The sequence below is a fragment of the Misgurnus anguillicaudatus genome, chromosome 18, assembly GCF_027580225.2.
Source record: "Misgurnus anguillicaudatus chromosome 18, ASM2758022v2, whole genome shotgun sequence".
Classification (NCBI taxonomy): Eukaryota; Metazoa; Chordata; class Actinopteri; order Cypriniformes; family Cobitidae; genus Misgurnus; species Misgurnus anguillicaudatus.
The window spans coordinates 33,587,463-33,607,750 of record NC_073354.2 but is presented as its reverse complement, the minus strand read 5'-3'; the positions used below and the strand labels follow the sequence as shown (position 1 = coordinate 33,607,750).

General features: G+C 37.3%; 1 long non-coding RNA gene across 1 annotated transcript in view; it reads right to left on the bottom strand.

Annotated features, from left to right (window-relative positions):
• Positions 1-436: 436 nt before the first annotated feature.
• LOC129429652 (uncharacterized) overlaps positions 437-20,288 on the bottom strand; it is a 73,170-nt gene continuing 53,318 nt past the window's right edge. The window contains exons 3-4 of the long non-coding RNA XR_012358730.1: positions 1,036-1,211; positions 437-736 (exon numbers count right to left, since the gene is read on the bottom strand). This is a non-coding gene — a long non-coding RNA (uncharacterized lncRNA). The remainder of the gene's footprint in view (positions 737-1,035; positions 1,212-20,288) is intronic.

The window sequence follows — 20,288 nt, the reverse complement described above, 5'->3', positions numbered from 1 at the left end:
GCTGCTGTTTTACTTGGGACGTCATCGCTGAACTTTTTTGACAGCGATCAGCTGTAAAATGTTTTGGTCCTGATCGATTTTTGTTGACTTTTGTTGCTTTAAGATGAGAAAATAACATGGTGGATATGGGATTTTGCGTAAAATTAAGAATTTACTTTTTAATACTGACCTGATACAATACTGATTTTGGTGGTAATTCATTTTTTTTCCAATTGGCGTTTATCGCGTTTTGGAACCAAACTCTTCTTTTTATATCGCTATAGAAGAAATGTTTTAACCCAATGGAGTCATTCGGATTATAAGTGATGGATGGATGTGCTTTTTAAAGCTTCACACTTTTGATAAGTTGACATAACTTAAAAAAAACAAGTTTGAATTAACATGATGCAATTTTAAAGTAAAAATATTTGTTTGTGTTCAAGTAAAGAAAGTCATATAAATGGCATCACGTTTATTAAATTATGAGAGAAGTTTCAAATTTGGGTGAATTATTCCTTTAAATGACTGTAATGTGCACCTTATATTTTCTTTATGTGATATATTTCACAGACAGTTAAATATAGTAAATGTTCTTTTGCCGGTGCTCCTATTACTACCTTTTACTAATAAAGATAATTATGACAATTTAACTTTGATTATGTTCATTTTTACTTGTGTGTTTTCATAATTGCGCGTTGGATTCAGTTGATGAGTGGAAACTTCAGTAGTGCAGCAGCTATCTTTTTCATTTTCCATCCTCCAAAAAAAGCAAAAGAAAAGGAATGATTAACTTATTTTGTCATACTAATACCCCAGCATTTCCATTTCAAAACCAAATGAATGACTCTTCTTTATCCTAAATTAGCATGAAATGGTTATAAGATATAAAATGTCTTCTGTATTTCCAAAGGCACTTAAAAAATGGGCAAAACTCTGAACTCTGCCAGGACGTGGCTCTTTTACAAGAAAATGCAGTGACCGCAAATTGTTCTCAACAATTCCATTGCTCCTGGAGTTGACCACTTTAAATACGTCGTGCTTCAAGATTATAAATACCGTTTGATGGCTTCGTCATTATGCCCCAGGCAGAGGGGGCGTAGTTGGCAGGCGGGCGTTCGCCATCTTGTGGGGTCATGAAGGGTTGGGGGTGTTTTTGATGTGGGGTGGAACTTTAAGCCCCCTCCACCACAAGGTTTTGGGGTCTACAGCAGGAAGTACACAAGGAAGCAGGTCTAATAAAAAGACAAGCAGTGTGTAGTCATACAAGCAGAATCTAAAACATACCTCATAAACCAGGCTTGAGCTGAATTCACCCTACGGCATTGCTAAATATTGCCCTATTAAATAAATTAGAGCATTGTGGGAAATGAAGTTGTACCGCCAAGGACCAAAAAAGAAAACATGGTAACACTTTACAGTAAGGTTGTATTTGTTGACATAGTAAATGCATTAGCTAACAATAATCTATAGCAATGAGCTTTTCCAGCATTTATTAATCTTTGTTAATTTTAGTTAACAATGGTAGTACAGTTGTTCATGTTATGGTGCATTAATTAATGTTAAAAGTTACAACTTTTGGTTTTTGCAATGTATTAGTAAATGTTGAAATTAACATGAACCAAGATGAATAAAAGCTGTAGAAATAATGTATTGTTCATTGCAGAGTGGTTAATTTTAATTTTGATTAATTTATTCATGTCCATGGCACGAAATTCAGCTTTTTTTCGTGCTTTGAGCACAAATGTCTTTTTCGTGTCAGTTGCACAAATTTCTATAAATAGTCTCTTCGTGTGCGTTGCATGACTTTCTTTTTTATTTCATTTAATGAATTGTTTTCTCATAGTTTTTTCCTATTTTTTTCCCATTGTCGCTTGGGGTTAGAATCACTTTGTGTTACATTTTTAGACATCCAAACACTAACTGTGGGTTCACACCAGACGCGAGTTCAACGATTTGCGTGAGTAAATTACATACAAAGTCAATGCAAAGATGCGATCAGACACGTCTCCGCGTGGGGCAATGCGAATGACGTGATATGCGCGGCACGTCTGCCGCGAAAACACGCACTATTGGCCTCAAAATGCGTCTTCGCCCAAGTTGAAAATATTCAACTCGAGCGAAAATTTTGCATGACATGAAGTTAAAGGAACACTAGCCTCTTTCACACAGTAATTCTGGTAAATTACCATGAATTTACCAGAATGAATTTTCCAGTAAATACAAAAATGTGCTGTTCACACACGCAGTGGCGTTCCGTTATTTTACCAGTAAGACATCATTCACACATCAGTATCAAAATACCGGTAAATTCGTTGAAAAAGCGGAAGTACCTGTAGCACGCGGCGAGCTCAGTGTTGTATTTGTAAACAATCCACGTCGTTCATATCCACGGTCCGTATTTTGTTGTTTTCATGTCTGTGGTAAACAGTCGCGAAGTTGCTCATGACCAAACAACATTGAATGAGACGACGTCAAACTGAAAATGCGTTTTTAACAACAGTACTGTTTGCACTTTAGGCTTCACAGAGGGCGTGCTAAGGACGTCGGCAATTCGGCGGTCAGCTGTTTTTAACAACTTTGGTGAAGAAATGTGGACGTAAACTGCAGGTGTGCTCAACTTTCAAGCAGCATGTGTGTGGAAACGTCAGTAAACACACAGCGCTTACCGGTAAATTACTGGTAATCTTACAACCTGTCTTACTGGTAAATTGGGAGCACTGATTTACCGGAAAGGTTCTGTTCACACATGATCTGTTAACTGCAATTGACCAGTAAATTACCAGTAAAGACTCTATGTGTGAAAGGGACTAGTATGTAGGATTGTGGCCAAAACTGGTATTGCAAACACAAAACTTGTGCCTAAACTGGTACTGCAATCACACAACTGGTGGCCAATACACAACATGACAACATAAACATCAGTTCAGGGCTGCAACTCCACTTTTTAAATGACAATATCCTGGCCGGACCACTGTTGTCAGTGATATAAGTATTTGAAATGAAAATTATTTCTTAATGTCTAGTGACATATCAAGGCCATTTTATTCCTTTAAATCCCAACGAGTAATCTAGAGCGAGTAACCCGATGCCCCGCATTTGGTGTGTACGTAGCATAACTCTTATTTCAACTCTAGGCAGGAATAGTTTTGAAAGCGGAAATAAAACATGTAGAAACCAAAACATAAAAGTACATCCTAACCCAAACCCCAATTATACCCCAACCCCAAGCGACAATGATTTAAAAACAGGGAAAAAAGAAAAAAACAATAAAATGACACAAAAAGAAAGTCGTGCCACAGACATGAAAAACTATTTATAGAAATGTGTGCGGGTGACACGAAAAGACATTTGAGCTTAAAGCACAATAAAAGCTGAATTTTGTGCCATGGACATGAAAAAATTTATAATCTTTTGTAACTATAACAGGACTTTCCGTGAGATCATGTTGGTTCATTGTTAATGCATGTTAGCTAATGCATTAACTAATGTTAACAGTTACAAACTTATTATAAAGTGTTAATGGATCTATTTAAAGACAAACATATGAAACTGCCCCATACTGTATGTTGTGTGATGTTATGAACCCATAATTCATGCTGACAAACTATTTAATAATTTTCTAATTAAATTTTGCATCCTGTTTGCAATCTCAATTCAAATTCACAATTCCCTGATCTCTGGTGTAAACACACACTTGCTCAAACCACACGTGACCGGACCAAAACTACAGCGGTCATGTGTTATGCATTGCTCACTGAATATGTTAAACAGAGCGGTCATTGTCTGTACCCCTCATATGAATGTAAACACTCTAAACATAGTAATGTGATGTAGTTAATCTTAGATCTACTGTCTCGAGCACATGATATAGTATGCATCAGCGTTCGGCACGTCACTCTTTTTATTGCACCCGCATACAGTCCGATTTGAAGCTCTGACCTCTGGACCTCGAGTGGGACCAGCAGGTCAGAGAAGGTCGTGTGGAAATAACAGTCGCTTCTTAGATTTTTATTGTCTGATGTGAGACATGCTTCCAGTAAACAGGGCTTTTAGTTTGGTAAGTGGGTTATGAGGTCAGCATTGGCCAGCTCAGAACTGAAACCATACAGTTTTCTCTCTCTCTCCCTTGATTTTAGTTGACTAAGCATTTTTCCATCTCTCTGATGTCTAAAATGTAGTTCTGTTGCTTTTCAAACAAAGATTACAGTCATATGCAAGTACGTTTAGTCATTTTCCTTTGATGCTGCATGTGTACTTGCTTTAATTGTGCAACTTGCCCGCACTGTAAAAAAGTCTTTGCTGCCTTCTTTTTTTTATATATATATACAAGTCAATTCAACTTACTATTATTAATCTTGACAAGAAATAAGTTGCTACAACTTATCCACCTTATTTTTGACATAAATGTGGGAGCCGCCATCTTTAAACCCCTTTGTGTAAGACGTCTGGTGAGCCACTAAAGCTAATCGTTGTCGTATTGCGAGGGACACGATTGTGCCGTTTTGACTGGCTTTTTAACGTTTATTATGAAATCCAAGAAGACTGGCATAATTTGTGCAGTTAGTGGTTGCCATAATAGCTGGTACAAACGCAGTAAATATCTAATAAAAACATTTATTTTAACCATAATACACGCACACCAGCTGAATGTGTATGTGGCGCACGTGCATCAATTATCTGGATCCCCACATCCATCCGGTAAAACCTTTCATAGACACTGCCATTGAACAATAATTGTTTGAAAACAACTAATATTATGCTGATAAAATTATGCTGATTTAGCTGGTTTATTTTTTCTGCTACTATATATTATTACAAAAATGTGATTACAGTACAGAATATATACAACATAATATATATATAAATTTAAAATAAGCAAATAATTTCATAAGCTCATGTCGTATCTACTGCATAATATTTTCATAAAACAAAAACAATACTGAATACATGTAGTAGTTTAATATGTTTATTTATACAACAGTTCTTTCTGGTTCTCGAATCTGATTGGCTAAGACCTATGCGATATTGTACTGATATCGGCACTGTAACCGCTTCACCTTTCGTATCATTCCGCCACCTAGTGAATGGAGGTCCTAAGCAGGCTCATCTCTGAATGGAAAAACACAGACGCGCTGTGTGAATCACTCTCCGTGTGTGTGTCTCATTAGTTTACTAGCTCATAAATCAGTCTGTGAATCCCCAATCAGAAGTTATTATTCCTTCAAAGATCAGCGCTTTTGGATGTTACGTTACAGTTAATGGGAGAAATGTCTTGTCACATCGTGTGGACGAATAACACTTGGAAAGAGGAATATAAACACTCGTTTTTTTTCTGGAGCTATATTTCTTATCAGAACGCGAAAACACAGTGAAACAGCAGGTAAGCACCGCAGCTTTTAAATGTGGACATTGATCATTTACTTTATCGTGACCTGACTATTAAAACATGTTATGAGATATCACCACTGATATATTTATAAGCAGCATGCAAAAACATCTCTCTGACACTTATAAAAAACAGTTTTATATAGTACTGACAAGAACAAAGTTTAATAATAATAATCGAGTGCTCGTATCACGTTAAGAATAAATGAGAAAGCAATAGTAACGTTATACAAGTAGTTTTTTTTTAACTTTTACCTCGCGCCAAAACAATAACAACACAAAAGACACTAAATATGAATTAAAAAACAAGTAATAGTTTGATCATGACACCAAATACTGCTGATTTGATCTCATTTTGACGATCATAAACAAACAAGGCCAACATGAGAGCCAGGGTATCTCTGTCAGAAATGTAGCCCAGAGAGGGCGGTGGTCAGCGGGGCAAGTGAACACTGACGTCCGCTCATGCTTTGGTTCTCATTCGTACCGAATCTCACTAAGCAAACGTTCAAACAGGCGCTATCTTTACTAATCGACTGCAGATTTAAATATAATACATATACATTCTCGACTGAACTAATCTTAAAACTACACTTTGTGACCAAGAAACGTTAATATAAAGTAACGGCTTTTCTGTCCATTGAGTTGTTATGAGCTTCAAAGCAGCCGAAAGTTTTACCTGTCATTCTGGCCGCCCTCAAATCCGTGGCGGAAGAAGTAGTTCTCAAACAAAGAGGCTTTTAAAATAACTCCGTTGTTGTTTTCTAGTTTTCGTTTTTCAAACGTGTGCCGTCGAACTGTTGTATAAAAGCAATATCGCTCTCGGAGTCGTGTGATACAGCTCTATATCATCACGGCTGTGATTGCCTCCGGCACTCGGCCTACAGCCTCGTGCCTCTGGCCTAATCACAGCCGTGATGATATAGAGCTATATCACACTCCTACTCGAGCGATATTGCTTAAATATTATAGTTTCTTCAAATAACTTACAATGTGTTAAATGAAAAAAAGATGCTGCAGACTGTTGGATCGATTGACGCTTGATGTGTCGCCATAAAAACTCAAACAATTTAAAAATTGCCATGTAAAAAAAACTCAAACCAGAGGTAAATTTGTGACATTATAAACCATCGCCTGAAAAGATTAAAAACACGAAGTCTTGGTATATTCCATATACAAATACTGGATTGGCCTTTTCATTGTAAAAGGTATGTCTCTGTGCCATTACAGTTATAGTTGTGCATTGAAGACGTGCATTGGTGTCAAAACCCTTTATTTTTAAGAGGGTACATATTTACAAAAAGTAGCACCTTTATTTTTAAGGGGGTACATATTTACAAAAAGTTTTAGATCAGGTGTAATCCAGCCACACAGTGTTCCTGATAATATTAATTTAATTTTGTTTTATAGTATAACAGTATATTGAAAATATATAAGTATATCAAAAATCATTTTTGAAAGATAGGAGCATTAGGAACTCATTGAAATCATAAGATTGATCGAAAGTCCTAAATTGTTTTGGAAGAAGAGGAAAAGGAGGGGTGGTACCTCATTGCATAACCCTTGTGATTTACGGCGAAGGCCAAGAAAAGTCGTTCTGCTATAAATCTGTTAAAATATCTGTGGGTTGGGTCCTTAAATATAGATGATTATCCACTATCCATTGCAAGTGAAAATCCATCCCCCTCCCTTAAACTTGAGGGACAAAGGGACTTTTTTCCTTTTTTCCCTGCCTAAATGTTCCCATGTGAACAGGCACACAGAGCCAGTGAGTAAATGAAGGGTTTGCATGAAGATCTGAGAGAACCGAAAGCAGTGATTGATGGGACATAGGAGGGTGGGGAGGTTTTGCTTCTGACAGTGAGAGCTCATCCAGGCTTTGCCTGAGATCACAAGGGCCAGAGCAACACTCTTAGCCTCGCAGAGCCGCAAAGACGGATATCTGCCTCCTATCCAGTCATTTATCCAACCCAGAAAAACTCCAAAAAAATGAGTTCTGGAGAGAGTGCACAGACTGCTGAGCGTTAAATGCAGGAAACACCGTGTGGGGATTTAAGGTGCACTACCAGCAAATACCTTTTAGGTACAAAAGTGTACTTTTTGAAAGAGTACCGCCCCAGTGACCACATTTATACCTTCATGTACCTTTATTTCTGAGAGACAATATGAGAGGTGAATTCTGGGTAAGAGGTAAATCCAGAATTAAACGAATTATTGTGAATACACAGTACAGCAGTGGTTCTCACAATGAGGGCCCTGAGATTATGCCAGGGGGCCCCAGTTTTATGTCATTTTATAAAATACATTCATTTATCATACATTGTGTGTAATAAAATCTTAGAAAAATAAGGCTACTAACCAATAGCAACACTGAATAAAATGATTCATTCAATTTACTCATTTTAAGGTATGTGGCCACAATCAATTTATTTAAGCTACATTTAAATATATTAAAAAATAGAAAAACAGAACAAAACAAAAAACTTTTGTTTAAATGTAGTTTAAATAAATTGACTGCAACCAGTTACCTTAGAAATTGAGTAAATTTAATGAATCTTTTTTTTCAGTGAATACATTTTATATTTTAATATGTTTTTAATTTTAAGCTATGGAATGTTTTATGTCATAAATGGGTGATTCTCACGAAACATTGAAACACCACGGCACTAATGATTTTAGCTTTAAAATGTGTAATATAGTAACATTAAAAAGCATCAGAATTAACACAATACTGTGTTCTACCTTGCACAATGTGTGATTTCAACATAAGAATTTATAATTGTAAATTTTATCTCATTTTCTGCTGAAATTCTCATTACCGCAATGTGTCCGGCTGTGTTTGAGCATGCGTTCTGTTGTATTTTAATCAAATTAACACAAAAATATTAAGAAAAAAAATAAATGGATGTTTTGCTAGACTACTTTAGATGACAGAAAAAATATTTACTGAATATTCATGTATAATAATAATGAAGAAAAATTAGGAAAATGATGTGTCCATGCCTGATGTTCTCATCCTCCGCAACACTTTTTGAGAACAGTTTAAGCACACATACAGAATTTTAATAAAGTTTGATTTTGAATGACCAAGCACATGGACCAGTTACTTCAAGATGGGTACCAGGTAAGATCATTTTTTACAGTTAATTTGAAATATTGTCTTGTCAGAATGCTTACACGACATTTTGATTATCATTACCGCAACAGATGCTTATTAAATGTTAATTTAATTAATAGAAGCATAATACTTTGATTTTAAATGCGTGTGCAGAATCTCCAAATTATGTTCTTTCAGGTTTGTCATGTCATTTTGAAAATATGTCAGTGTTGATGTTATCTGACTGTTGCGGTAATGAGATTTTTTAGGACTAATTTTTTTAATTATGTTACAAAAAGTGTTAAATGATAAGTAAAAGTTTTTAAATTAATGTTCCCATTTACTCCAGACTTTGTTTTTCAATGTCTGGTGGGAAAAAAGTAAATTTAAGCAATTTTTACATTTTCATGCTTGACAGTTTTAAAACCAAGTTTTCGTGAGAATCACCCAAATATATTTTTTGGGGGGGCATGAAGGGATGCACCATACACAAGGGGGGCTGCATGCCAAAAAAATTGAGAACCACTGCATTACAGTAGGGGCTTTATACAATTGACATCTTTGCTCTTTATTTACATATTTCATTAACCCTTAATGGCCATTTTTGTTTTTTTTATGTCTTAATTTGGTCATAACTTTCTCTGTGTTTCAGCAAATAGAATGATTTTTGGTGACAAATCTTATATTGACACACAGGGCCCTATTTTAACGATCTGAAACGCAAGTGCGAAGCGCAGAGCGCAAGTGACTTTGTGGGCGGATCTTGGGCGCTGTTGCTATTTTCACGGCGGGAGAAATAAGTCTTGCGCCGGGCGCAAATCAATAAGGGGTTGGTCTGAAGTAGGTTCATTATTCATAGGTGTGGTTTGGGCGTAACGTCAAATAAACCAATCAGAACGCTATCCAACATTCCCTTTAAATGCAAGGGTGCAAGTTCCATGGCGGGTTGCTATTATTATGACGGATTTACCAGGCGCACGCCAGGAGCGGTTCACAGCTGAGGAGACCCACGTTCTTGTAAGAGCAGTCAAAGACAGAGAAGTTGTTTTGTATGAGGATGGGAGAAACCCACCCGAATCAGCGTCGCGGTTAAACAGGCGTGAGAGGAAATAGCCGCAATTGTCTCATCAGCTGCGCCAAGCACTACAATGATGTCAGGAGACGGGGGGATCCCAAGCTTGCCAGCATAAATCGGGCACGCCGGCAACACAGGAGGACATCGCTGCGTCCACCCTCACCGCTGAAGGGGTTTGGGGGCTTTGAAATCGGACACAAGAAACGCAAGGTCCAACCCCAAAGTACACTTACAAATCAAGTTCATATACATAAAGGTTTCTTATGAAAACATTTTAATTATTATTTACATAAAATAAACGTAATACAGTCACACAACAAACTTATGAAAATATTTTAATCGTTATTTGCATGATAATTATTTAACGCTGCCACACAAAATAAATAAAAACTATAACCACAATGCTCACCACTATGATTTCCCTTATCTCATGTATTAATATTTTTTTTGTAACAATTTATGATGATTTCCCTTATCTTATTTTTTTATTGTAAAAATTTATGATTTGCAAAAATAACTGTTGCATCTGTGTAGATTAGATAAGCATTGCGCGTTGTGCACGCTATACATTATGGTCAAGCATGCGCCCTTAAAATAGCATAATGAACCACGCGCAACGCGCCACTGACTTTAGACTAGTTTTTTTTTGTTAGTAGCGCAATTGTTTTTTGAAACTGCAAAATAGCATAAGAGATGGTTTGCGCCGGAGCACGCCTCCTTTTTTGCGCTGAACCGCCCAGGGAGCGCAAGTTTTTTTTAAACTCAACAATATACCGTGAGCAAATGTAATACCCTTTCGGGTTGTTCATGTACAAAAAAGACACTAAATTAAACAGCTGTAAAAAAATTCATAAATCTGTTAATCACCCTAGGTACTGATCAAAGCTAGCGAATGCTTACAAAATGTCCATGATTTTTACTCTTTAATTGCCAAGATCATAAGTTGTTCATAAGTTTAGCACAGGCCTACTTAAGTGTTAATAGTGCCGCATTGTGATAAACAGTAAAAATGACAAATTTTACCTCTTAGCAAAAGGAAAAACCTCCAACAATCAAGAATGCATGATAATAAGGTGTAATGGCTCTGCAATCAAAAAATGTCATTATAATGGAAGTCAATGGGGCAAAAAAGCCACAAACTAATTAGGGAGAAAAAAAACTGGTGCTGCACAAAACATAAAAATACATTAAAGCCAATGTTTTTACCAATCTTTGGCATGCCCATTACTGTGAAAAAGGTTTTAAAAATCCAGTCCACAATCACTTGTTATATTGAAAATCGGTCAATTTGTGTGTTTTTCCCCAAATCAGTGACACCACTTATGAACTTGGCAATTAAAAAGTTAAAATCATGGAAATGTTGTAAACATTTGGTAGTTTTGATCAGTTCTGAGGTTGATTAATAGATTTATGCAAAAAATTTGAGAAAAAAATACACAAACAACCTGAAAGCGTAGTAAATTTAAACATGCACAAAGTTGATAAAGACTAAGCCCAGGACAATGACTACAAAATATTACCACAAAAGAGCATCAGCATAGATTGCTAACAAATACAATTCTAGTCAATGTGTGCCTTATGCTTTTTGTTTTACTATGCTTTACACAATACACCATTGTTAGCCTTTTTGACTTAATTATTTTGTTTAATAAATACCTTAAAAGTCTACGTACACTGCAAACAAAGATATCAAACCAACATATATTTTTATGCTACCTTAACTTAACAAATTAAGTTAAACAATTTCAACTTGTTTTTATAAGTTATATCAACTTATCACAAGTCAAAGCTTAAAGAGCACCTTTTGTCCGTTTCACGATTTTACATTTCCTGTGGTGTGTAAGTATGTACAAGTACATGTTAACGATATTCAAAAGGTACTTAACCCCACAGTAAATGATGACGCGAGTTATCATCTCCAATGTAAATCTCTTTTTTTGGAGTACAACAGGTACAACAATAGATTGTAGGCAACAGTTTACTTCCTAGGATTGGTGATGTAGACAAGACCGACATTATCATAATCCCTCCCACTTCGGACTCTCAGCCTGTAAATTAACACCTGTTAGCATTGCATTGTAAGCAAATCTTTCAAACATGGTAAGGAGCGTCACATTTCCAGCTGATGTCATAGGTATTCAGACCAATCACAATGTACAGATTAGCTGACCAATTAGGGACACAGTGCTTTTTAAATCCGTGCGGTATGTGAGAAATAATGTGTTTTTTAACCATAAACCACGCGAACACATTGTATTATACCAAATACACAAAATAACGTTGTTTTTTTAGCAATTAAATAGGTGCTCTTTAAAATAGTAGGGGTAATTGACTTGTTTTAAAGGAGTAGTCCACCATAAAAATGGGGCCCATTGACTTTTCATAGTAGGAAAAAAATTATGGTCAAGTCAATGGGGACCATTTTCGGGTGAACTACTTCTTTAACTTCAACTTTTTTACAGTGTACATCTCATATCTTGATGTTTTAATCTAACCTGAGACTGCAGCTGAAGCAAATATTGTACAAAATCCATATATACAGATTCAATAGCTTTAACTCACTAAATGGGCTTCATTACCAGATTTATTACATAAGACAAATGACTGCTTTGATGTGGGTTAAAGGAACTCCCCTGTCTGGTGTGGTCAGGTCAGACAGAAGGTCAGCTGTTCCTCAGGGTCTCTCTGACCCTCACGGCTGTCGTGATCACACAGGTAGGATTGAGAGAAATCTCTCTCACACAATCACTGGAACTCGTCCATAAGCATGTGAGGACCAGCTGTGTGTGTGTTCACCTGGACAAAGCCTGCGCATGCTGTTAAAACTCCCACACTTCCAGTTCCTGCTTCTGAGGAAATTCCTGGTCTGGTATTACTTACAGCTCTGACAACTTATTTCATTTTCAAAAAGCAAACCCAACGTTCCCTGAAAGCGCTGGCATCACACTCAGGTAAGAATTTGAAAATGCTGAATAGTAATGATACATCTAATAATATCATTGTTTACTTTTTGCTGGGATTCAAAATCCATTAAGGTGAATACTAACTAAAACTTGGCATGTTTCTTGTAGGCTATAGACATGAATGATCTTCAGATTGTGTGACTTGTTGAAGAGAAGGCCCCTAAAAGGTACTCCATCTGTAACGTTTGTTTGCTGAAGCACGCTATAAATGCCTTATACTACTAAAATCGTTATGAACACATTAAATATTTTCATTATTTAAAAAAATTGTCAGAATTTGATCCAAATTTAACATATGTAGGCCGACATTACTGTTGAAACGCAGTGCATTCTGGGTCGGGGACGTAATGTGGCTGAGCAGACGACCATTTTGCTACCTTTGGCTTTTACTTCCAATCAAAGTGTGTGTTTTCAGTGTATTCTCATAATATATTAATATACAATAGTGGTGGGCGATAACCCACAAGTATTCACTGTAAATTGTTTAAAAATACTAGTATGTAATAATTTTACTATTAAAACTTTTTCATGTGGTGTATCTAGGGAGGAGTGAATACTCAAAGATTTGCACGAGTAGATGTTTTATCACACAGGGCGATGCGACGCAGGGCCGTGTAGGTTAAAAATATTCAACTCAATTGAAAAATTAGCATGCCACGAAGTTGAATCCTGTGACTAATTTAGAGTAAGAAACGCGATGCTTCGTGTTTGGTGTGTTTGCAGCATAATGTGGCGTACACACCAGGGGCGGCTCGTGACTGCTCTTCAGATTTGAAATATGTGTTCGGAGTGCTCGTGTTTTCAATATATGTGTTTGTTGCATCATGTGAACCATGTGCATCACGTGTTTTGTCAAAATAAGTGCCTGCTTAACACGCATCAAAAGTGTTTGTTATAAAAGAGCTCACGCTCACAAAATACACGCAAAACACTCACTTAACAGTAAACTCTGATTATGCATGAGATTATGCGAATATCTGGAAAACGCGAGCGTCTTTTTTATCATAAATCCTTTAGACGCCTGTGCAGCAGGCACTTATTTTGACAAGACACGTGATGCAAATAGGTTCACTCGACACACATGACGGGCTACATACATGTTGTGACGAACTTCGCGTCTTACGCCCTCGAAAAAAGAAGTCAGGGGCCGCCACTGGTACACACCAAACACAAATTCAACAATTTGTGTGATTAGATTACATACAAAGATGCTACAAGACACAAACTTGCACAGGACGATGTGAATGACACAAAAACACACGTTATTCGCCTCAAATGCGTCTTTGCGCAAGTTCAAAATATTCAACTCAAGTGAAAAATTCGCATGACACGAATTCGCTTTTTATTTTCAACTTGCGTTATTTGCATCAAACGCTCCTTTGCACATGTTTTTGCAGATTCACATCATTCGTATCGCCCTGTGTGAGTTTGAGTTTATTAGCATCTTTGCATTGGCTTTGTATGTAATCTATTCACACAAATTGTTGAATTGTTGTACGCAGCATAATGTGGCGTACACACCAAACATGAATTCAACGATTTTTGTGAGTAGATTACAAACAAAGTCAATGCAAAGATGCTAATAAATGCAAACTCGCACAGGGCGAAGCGAATGACGCAAGGGCGATTGCGGGCGATTGCCACAAAAACATGCGTTATTCGCCTCAAACGTGCATTTGTGTTGAATTTTTTTGAATATTTTTAACTTGCGCAAAGTTAAATCCTGCGACTAATTTAGAGCGTGAGGAACACGATGCTTCATGTTTGGTGTGTATGCAGCATAATGGGGCGTACACACCAAACATGAATTCAACGATTTTTGTGAGTAGATTACAAACAAAGTCAATGCAAATATGCTAATAAACGCCAATTGCACAGGGCAAAGCGAATGACGCGAATTGGTCAGCGCGATTTCCAAAAAAAACATGTGTTATTCGCCTCAAACGTGCCTTTGTGTTGATTTTTTAAAAATATTTTCAACTTGCACAAAGTTAAATCCTGCGACTAATTTAGAGTGAGGAACACGATGCTTCGAATTCAACAATTTTTTGAGTAGATTACATACAAAGTCAATGCAAAGATGCTAATAGTTGCGAACTCGCAAAGGGCAATGCGAATGACACAAATTGGGTGGCGTGGTCACTGCAAAAACATGCGTTATTTGCTTCAAATGTGCCTTTGCGCAAGTTGAAAATATAAAAAAATATTCAACACGTAGTTAAATCCTGCGACTAATTTAGAGTGAGGAACACAATGCTTCGTGTGTACACAGCATAATGGGCCATATACACCAAACATGAATTCAACGATTTTTGTGAGTAGATTACATAGAAAGTCAATGCAAAGTCGCACAGGGCAAAGCAAATTACGCAAATTGGGCAGCGCGATTGCCACAAAAACATGCGTTATTTGCCTCAAACGTGCCTTTGTGTTGATTTTTTTTATATTTTCAACTTGTGCAAAGTTAAATCCTGCGACTAATTTATATTGAGGAACACAATGCTTCGTGTTTGGTGAGTACACAGCATAATGGGCCGTATACACCAAACATGAATTCAACGATTTTTGTGAGTAGATTACATAGAAAGTCAATGCAAAAATGCTAATAGTTGCAAAGTTGCACAGGGCAAAGCAAATTACGCAAATTGGGCAGCGCGATTGCCACAAAAACATGCGTTATTCGCCTCAAACATGCCTTTGTGTTAAATTTTTAAAAATATTTTCAACTTGCGCAAAGTAAATCCTGCGACTAATTTAGAGTTAGAAACACGATGCTTCGAATTCAACAATTTTTTGAGTAGATTACATACAAAGTCAATGCAAAGATGCTAATAGATGCAAACTCGCAAAGGGCAATGTGAATGGCGCAAATTTGGTGCCACGATTGCCACAAAAACATGAGTTATTTGCCCCAAACGTGCCTTTGCGCAAGTTAAAAATATGCATGTATAAAATAAAGTGCATGTGTATTATTATCGTTCATCTTTTGTTTGACAGCTTATTTAATTGACATATTAACATCTGACATTTGATGTCATGTAGTTCGAAGCAAATATAAAAATAATGGAGGCCTCCTAGAAAAAACTTTTTTCAAAATTGTTAAAACCTCTAATAGTTTTTATCTCAGTGTAAACCCATTAAACCATACAAGCCGATACAGACAGGGTCCCTTTAAAACTTCTTCTATGGACACTTAAGCAACCACTCGCTACTACATAGCAACACCCTGGAAACCATCTTGAATACCACAGCAATAAACATATTGACCAAAATATGAAGCTGAAGAAAAATCAATTTAAGAAATGTAGCAAATTTGTAAAACTATATAACTGGCAATGGCATACAACCACAAACCAAAATATATTATCAGATACTGTGTTCCCGAGCTTAACTGATTCAAAGCCCAAAGGTTACAGGTTTGACTCCAGGAAACACACATGCTGATAAAACGTATAGCTTGAGTGCACTTTAAGTCACTTTGAACAAAAGCATCTGCCAAAAATGCGTAAATGTAAATACAGGAGATGATCGATTTTCCATAGAATGTTCATTTGAAGTTCCAGCAAGGGTCGGTACTAAATCAAATCATTCAAGAAACGGGCCTGTACCGACACAAACTGATCCGATTGATGCCAAATGTGTCACATTCAGATTTAGATGGTTTGATTGGGCTACAGGCTCAGGGCTCGCTTTGTTTTCACCAGGTCGAAACACAACGCCCTATGTGCGCGCCAGACACAAGCCAATTAACGTGTTAGGTTACCCGTTCCCTGCTTTTCCTTCCCCCAGTGTACTTGGAAGGCCTTGATATAATAAAGTCAAGAGAAGTTTATTCTCTTTGGAATCCCGTCTGGTTCCAGGGAGTTAATTTTAGCGGCGGATTGCACAAGTTCGTCGTGAGGCTGCATGCAGTTTCTTACTTATTATCAAGCGGGCAAACCGAGCGCAGACACAGAGGCTCCTGGGCATTAGACGGGCGACGTGCAATTCTCCGAGCTCCACCCTAATCCAGCCGCCATGCTTTAGATGAAACGTCCTAGTTGAGTTAACAGCTCACGGAGGTTCCGTTTTGTTTGTATTCCCACCTGCTCCCATTTTTCCAAAGCTCTGTATCAATAATCATTTTTCAACAAAGGATGTCATTTCCAAAAGCATCGCTCTGCATCACTGTAAGTTTTTGTGGTTACGGCGCTAACTGAAAGTGACACACAGAATTACCTGAGGTCATTACGTGTGCCGCCATCATTTAGGGGCACGACTGCGCGGCGAAATCTAACTCGCATGGAAAGTAGTTTTTGTTTCGCCGTGGGATAATTTGTGTAGTCTCGCAACAAAACCCCGTTCTGCAATTTGAGCATCGACAGAGACGTCAGTACATTGTTAGAAGTCAGTCTGACCGTGTAAGAAGGGTTTAGTGTTGTACAAGTATAAAGTGACAGCATGGAAGAACTATTAAAACTGTACAGGAAGTCAGTGAATGGATCATTTCATGCTAGTGTAGTGCAAATATGTCAAACTGTAACTTTTATGAAGATTTAAAGATTAATGCTTGAGGTGAAAAGAGACATTAGCTCGGGTAGCCAAAATTTTAAAACAAGTTATCGACATTTATTTTTATCTCTACAGCCATAACTTTGTCATAAATCTAAACTTGTGAACCATATGTGAGCATTTCACATGGAAACATTACGACCGGTTCACACTTTATGTACCTTATTGTTCAGTACACGGATAGTTTTCTTTTTTAAAAAAGAAAATTTGGTTGCTATAAATAAAAGAAATTTTATTTCTTTAATAGATTTTATAAATTTTTGTAAGCAGGAGCACCATTGACAAACAAAATACTATGGAAGTCAATGGTGCCCAAAACTCTAATATATCATAATGCAAAATATCTTTGTTTTTAGCAGAACATTGACATTTTTACAGGTTTGATAAGTACAAAAACAACTTGATGAGTAAATGGTTAACCGAAATTTCATTTTCGGGTTAAGATCTTTAAAGGAAAACACCACTGTTTTTCAATATTTTACTATGTTCTTACCTCAACTTAGACAAATTAATACATACCTATCTTTTTTCAATGCGCGCACTTCATCTTTGCACAGCGCTAAATGCTAACACATTCACATTCATGCGCTGTACAAAGATTAAGTTCACGCATTAAAAAAATATAAGTATGTATACATTTGTTGAGGTAAGAACATAGTAAAATATTGAATAACGGGGGTGTTTTGCTTTAAGATCTGACTTGAAAAATTGTAGTTGTTGCAAACAAGGCTCTTCTGAGTTTGCTAAGTGGTTGATATCCTCAGAGCAACATTATGTTGACCTACATCAAAACAATCAAATTTCAGAAATAAGTTTACAGTTTGTTTCATATTTAAGCTTACAAACAGGAATAGCTGTTTCTAGACCAGTTTTTACTTACAATTTCCCTTTGATTTTAGGGTTCAGTTATGGTTAGGGTGGGTTTAGGTTTAATTTACAAAAATGTGGTGCTTGGGTCAACACAACATGTTGCCCTGAGGACATCTCTCACTTGGCAAAATCAAGTTGAGCTTGTATGCATGTTAACTTGAAAATAACAATGTAGATGGCCATGAATAGCAGTTTTGTAGTCGAGTCCATCTCAAGTCCAAGTCAAGACCAACACCAGAGATCAAGTGTCCGAGTCAAGGCCGAGTCCAGATAAAAGGCCAGATGTAACATCTTGCGCTGGCGCAAACCATCATTTTGGGGTTAAATAACTATATTGGCTGGCCGATATATCGGGCCGATATTTGCGAGTTTTATGTTTATCGGCATCGGCCGATACTTGACTGCCATGTTCGTCGATTTTTTCTGCCATTATTTACAGACAGAGTGCTGGAACCCGCAAGCGATTGCAGGTCATGTGACTAAAAACAACCAACCTTTCCATGACAACATCGAAAGCTCGGCCTAACAGCTGATCATAGCTGAACAAAGCGGGTTTTTATTTCTCATCTATATGGGGCGGTTTCCCAGACAGGGATTAGACTAGTCCTAGACTAAAATGAATGTAAGAACTGTCCAAACTAATAACATCTCTTTTTAACAACATGCCATTTAAAAAAAACATTTTTATGATGTAAATTGGGTGAGCAAAAGCAGTATAGGCTCCAAATATCGGCTCAAGATAATCGGCAGCCTGTATCGGTCATTGGCTAAGGCTGATGAAACAAAAATCGATATCGGCACTGAAAAATCCATATCGGTCGATCCCTATAACTGACTGTCGGAATTTACTAAAGACATGCAGTGGATCATTAGCGCGGAAAAGGTGTGGTCTAATTATTTTTGCGATGCACTTTATTGCATATACATTTCTAGGACTTTCCCTTTCAGAGGCAAAATGTTTGAGAGAAGATTATTTAAAGGGATAGTTCACCCAAAAATGAAAATAATGTCATTAATGACTCACCCTCATGTTGTTCCAAACTCATAAGACCTCCGTTCATCTTCGGAACATAGTTTAAGATGATTTATATTTAGTCCGAGAGCTTGTTGACCCTCATTGAAAATCTAAGTATGGTATACTGTCCATGTCCAGAAAGGTAAAAAACTTCATCAAAGTAGTCCATGTGACATCAGCTGCTCAGTAAGAATGTGTTGAAGCATAGAAAATACACAGACTAAAGTCATGTGACTGCAGTGGATGACGTATGACGCGGCTGACGTGTTATCTGGTGCGCCCCAGCTGTTTTTTTGTGTGCCCAGGCTTTGTTTACAGTCTGAGGCCCTGTCCCAAATGGTACACTCCGAGCTTGTGGACCTCCTCAGAGTCCATACTTTGATAACATCATGTGGTGCAAACCTTAGGGACCCTTGATGCAAGTCCACGAGGGCGCACTGGAGTTGTAGTTTGAGCGTCACGCAGGAAATAGGAAGCGAAGTTGCCCATCAGTGTGAGCTCCTCCCATCCATCACCTGATTGCTCTTTTGCAAGGACTTCTGGGCTGGTAAAGTGGTCAAAGGGGGCACTGATGAGCACACTTTGGAGTGTAAAAATGACAGATGGGACACCCTACGGACTTATAGACTAAGCAAGCACGTGCAATTTAAGGCCACGAGGCCGAAAGTCCACATGAAGTGCGTCATTTAAGATAGGGCCTGAGGGAGTTTTTTTTTTTTTTAACTGCACTCACGTGACTTTGGACTCGCGCATGCGCTTCATAACAGATGCGGAAGAGAAGATAATGCTGAATAAAGTCGTAATTTTTGGACCAAAATGTATTTTCGATGCTTCAACACATTCTGGCTGATCCACTGATGTCACATGGACTACTTTGATGATGTTTTTGTTGCCTTTCTGGACATGGACAGTGTGCCGTGCGTTGATTTTCAATGAGGGGTCAACAAGCTCTCGGACTGAATGTAAAAGAATCTTGAACTGTGTTCTGGGGATGAACGGAGGTCTTGCGAGTTTGGAACGACATGAGGTCATAAATGACATTATTTTCATTTTTGGGTGAACTATCCCTTTAAATGATTCACGCAACGTGATTTACTAATGTCTGCGCATGTGATATTACTGGTATTTGCACCATTATTTAACGCCAGAAAGCATGACTTAAATCTTTGTGCTTGAATTGTCTGCAAATGTTGCAAAAAAGAGGAAAAAATGACGGAGGAAAATATTATTCAAAAATATTGTTTGCCAAACCATTTTATTTTTTTATTTGTTGAAATAAATAAAAGAGAACTCACTATATTGGAAGTCACACAATACCAGGTGTTTCAAAACTTCTTGTAAACCTTAATTTTT